The sequence below is a fragment of the Elephantulus edwardii genome, unplaced genomic scaffold (genome assembly GCF_000299155.1).
Source record: "Elephantulus edwardii isolate Elephantulus edwardi_28Jun2011 unplaced genomic scaffold, EleEdw1.0 scaffold00028, whole genome shotgun sequence".
In the NCBI taxonomy this organism is placed as follows: domain Eukaryota; kingdom Metazoa; phylum Chordata; class Mammalia; order Macroscelidea; family Macroscelididae; genus Elephantulus; species Elephantulus edwardii.
The window spans coordinates 14,262,160-14,266,664 of record NW_006399778.1 but is presented as its reverse complement, the minus strand read 5'-3'; positions in this window follow the sequence as shown (position 1 = coordinate 14,266,664).

The following is a 4,505-nucleotide window of genomic DNA, read 5'->3' as shown; positions in this document are numbered from 1 at the left end:
CTTTCTCTATGGTAAAGAGGTGTTGGAGTCATATGTTGTTTCATTTTCAAACTATTTATTGAAGTAAGCAGAAGGTGAATCTAGTGTTATAGAAATTATAATGCAGGTCTGGGATTGGCAAAGCCAATGCTCGCAGACCTAAACTAATAGTGACTTATAAATTTGAACAACTGATGGAAAAATGAAAAGAATAATCATATTGTGTGGTTCTTGACTGCTGGTGTTGCTAGGTAGCACTGAGTCAGCTTTGATTCATAGTGACCCTCTGTACCATTGAATGAATGGAGGATGGGGGCCCAATCTCACACCAGCCTCACAGTCTCTGCTGTACTTCTGTCACTGTTGTCGTTTCTGTGTCAATCCATCTCACCGAGGGTCTTCCTTTTTTTAGGGGGACCTCTGCTTTACCAAGCATGATGTCTTTCTTCCCCTGCCCCTTTCAGGCTCCTCCTGATAACATAGCCAAATCATGTGAGTTGAAACCTTGCCATTCTTGCTGCTAAGGAGCTTTCTGTGCTCCTTCCAAAGCAGGCTTGTTCATTCTTTGAGCTGTTTCTGGCATGTTCATTAGGCATAGGCACAGTTTAAAGGCATCAAATTCTCCTTCTATCTCCTTTACTCATTGTCCAGTTTTCACAAGAATAGGAAACATTTGGAAATACTGTAGCTTGGGATCGGGACACCTTAGTCTTCAAAGTGACATCCTTGCTTGTTAGCACTCTAAAAGTTTTTGCAGATTTGCCCACTTTGATTCTTGGCAGCTACATGACGTTCAAACTGCAGTTCCATTATAAAATGAATTGGTACATTGATGCGTATTCATCTATGTGTTGAATGAGGCTTTCTCTCCTTTACAGTGATGGTGTAGCAGAGATGAAATCGTCTACAAAACCAAGACATTTCTTTGACCTTTGTAGAAAAAAGCTAAGAGGTAGGAGTGAGGAGGATAAATGATGATGGGAAAACTGTTTTGAACAAGGATAGGGCTGCCTAGCCAATTATTATAATGGGTATATAGGGAGTGCATTGAGCTCTGGTGCCCTAATGGTAAGGAGTCGCACTGACAACCCAAAGCAGACAGTTTGTCTCCATTTGCGCAGGAGAAAGATGCGTAATCTCCTCCTGTGCAATTTGCAGCTGCTGAAAACCTGTTGGAAGGTCGACTATGAGTCAGTTCCCACTAAACACAACATTATAACAATATATACTTGTATGCCTGTAAGAAGTTGAATTGGCAAAAGTTGTGTAACAGATACAGCAACAACATAAAAATGGAGCTATTGTTGGCTGCTTGTATGCAACCAAACATGGTGTTTGATTGCTTATTTTCTAGGTTTAAGGTCATGGCTCACCTCAGCTAATTGTCTTCTGTATCAACTCCTAACTAGTTGGTTGGTGTCAGGAGTCTTAAAGGCTCCTAAGTGATCACCTAAGCCTCAGCAGTTGGTGTCTTTTCACCTGGAACAAAACAGAAAAAGGGAAAGTCAGGCACAGGAGGAGACTATGAGATGCGTGGCTAATTGTCATGAGACAGAAGATCTAAATGGTGCCCGACCACAATCACTGAACACTTCAAAAAATTTACAGAAGAATCCTGATCAAAAAAGGGGAAATACAGAACACAATGTCACATTTCCATGGACTATTGACTTTTGGGAGCTATAGAGGCTGCACAGACTCCTGAAACTATTATTGCCCCTGAACTTCAAAGCCAAAAAGAGCTCTGAAGTCTTCTTAAAACTAGTCCCACTAATGCACTGCTATCAAGTTGATTCTGATTCATAGTGACTCTGTACGATAGAGCAGAGCGACCCCGGCTGATTTTTGAAGTTTATAAATGTTAATGAGAACAGACTAAGCATCTCCCTCAGTCAGGACACCTGGCAGGTTTGCACAGTAAGTAACTCTTTGGTTAGCAGCCCAACACTTCACCCATTATGCTATGAGTCCTCCTTTAGTAAAATGATTTCTCACTCTCATATTACTGTCTTGTTGAAGCCAACTCATAGCTGACCCTCCAGCAGGTTTTCAGAGGCTGTAAATTGCATAAGAGGAGACTGCCCATCTTTCTCCCATAGAGCAGCTGGTGGATTCGAACCACTTGCCTTTGGTTTGGCAGAAAAACTCTTTATTCGTTAACTCTTAATTTAGCTTAATTAGCAAAACCTAGTTAAACTAGACTTCCTTGAACATTGTGTTTTTTCTTCTTCCTATTAATGTTGTTGTTGTGTACCATAGATTCAGAATCAACTTATAGCTGACCCTCCAGCAGGTTTTCAGAGGCAGTTAATCACATGGGAGGAGATTGCCTGTCCTTCTCCCACAGAGCAGCTGATGGCCTTGAACTGCATGCCTCCAGGATTGCAGTGCAGCTTCTTGTCACCAGGCCACCAGAGCTCCTTCATTATTAATAGCTAATATTTATTTAATGCTTGGTGTATCAAATACTTTCTAAAAATACCTTTTTTTATTTTAATTGTGATTTTAACAAAAGTTTACAGAAAAGTTAGATTTTCATTTGTTCATTCATTGTTGCACATTTTAACCTTCCCTCCTCCCTTACCCCACTCCCAGTTCACTTTTTTTTAAATATTAGTTCATTGTTGTGGTCACAAGTGACTCGATGACACATAACAACAACAATAGTTCACTGTTGCACAATTACCTCCCTCTTCTCCTCCCCCCAGTCCTCTAGGCAATGCATCTCTTATTCTGGGCTGCTATTGTATGTGTAATGCCTAATCATATATTCCTTTTAAACAGTTCTTTCCTTCATCTGTTCCAATGCAGTATCCACTATTTATCCCCTCTTTTCTTACTTACCCCACAATCCTCATTTCAGTCTTGTTTTATAACAGTGGTGTTATGACAGCATTTGTCCTTATGTGACTTAGATATTACATTTAGCATAATGTCCTCAAGATTCACTCATGTTGTGTAATATTTTATAATTTCTTTGCTTTTCAGTGCTGCTAATATTCCACTGTGTGAACATACCATAGTTTTTCTATCCATTCATTTGTTGATGGGCACTTGGCTTGCTTCCATCTCTTTGCTATTGTGAATAATGAAGCAATAAACATGGGTGTGCATTTATCTGTTCGGGTGGCAGCTCTACATTTTAAAGACCTTTTTGTTGTGATTAGCATGAAGGTTTATAAAGCAAACCAGTTTCCCATTCAACAATTCACACATATTTTGTTTCATGGCATTGATTACAATATTGTGTGATTCATTCCACTTCCTATTTCCTGCTCCCATTCCTTCTTCTTTTTCATCCTTTTCTGCATTCTCAGCTTTGTTTTTAGGCAAATACTGCCCTTTTGATCTCAAATGGTAGATTGTTCTAAGAAATGTACCTCCCTAGTGTTATTGTTTGCATTATGTTGTTGTTGTCATGTGCTTTTGAATCAACTTTGCCTCATACCAACACTGTGAACAACAGATCTAAACCTAGCTCTGTCATCACCAATATACTTGAGCCCATTGTTACAGTCACTATGTCAGTCCATCCTGTGGAGGATCTTCCTTTCTTACACTGACCCTCTACAATCCCAAGCTTGATATTCTACTCCAAGGACTGGTACCTCTTAACAACATGCCCAAAGTATGTAAAATAAAGCTTTACCATCCTTGCTTCCAAGGGACATGCTGGCCACACTTCCTTCAAAACAGACTTGCCTACTCTTTGGCAGAAGGGATTTTCAGTACTCCTCTCCAACACCACAACTCAAAGGCATCGATTCTTCTTGTCATCCTTAGTCTTTGTCAAACTTTCAAATGCATAGTAAGTAATAAAAAAAGCCCATGGCCTTCATCATGTGTACCTTAATCTTTAAACTGACATCCTTGCTCTTCAGCACTTTGGAGAGGTCCCTGACAGCAGATTTTCCCAACGTAATTCATCTTTTCATATCTTGACTACTGGTATCAAGGATGTTGATTGTAAATCCAAGTAAGAGGAAAGCATTGACAAGTCCAGTCTTTTCTCCATCATGTTACCTGTTGGCCCAGTGGTGGGGATTTTTGTCTTCTTGATGTTGAGATGTCATCCATATTGAAGGCTATAGTCTTTGATCTTCTGCAACAAGCACTTCAAGTCTTCCTCACCTTCAGTAAGAGCAATTTCTTCCTGCATAATGCAGCTTGTTGATGAGTCTTCCTTTGATCCTTACAGATTTGTCTATGGTTTGGCTGAAAATTGAGCCATGACAGTAAGTTCCATTGCAGGCCTGCAGGGTAACTAAGCTCCACGTTGTGGGGTGTTTCCACCAGTCTCTACCTAACCAGTAAGCCTGGTCTTTTTTATGACCTTGAGTTTTGTTTCACATTTTTCCTCCTACTCTCTCCAGGCCCTTTTAAGGCTATCCCTTTCAGAGTGGTCAGCAGCAGTTGCTGGGCATCATCTAATTCTTCTGGTCTCAGGTTCATAGGGTCTAGGATTCACAAGGTCCATTAATCCTTTAGGTTAATGGTTTGCAGATATCTTTGATATTTTTCACTCT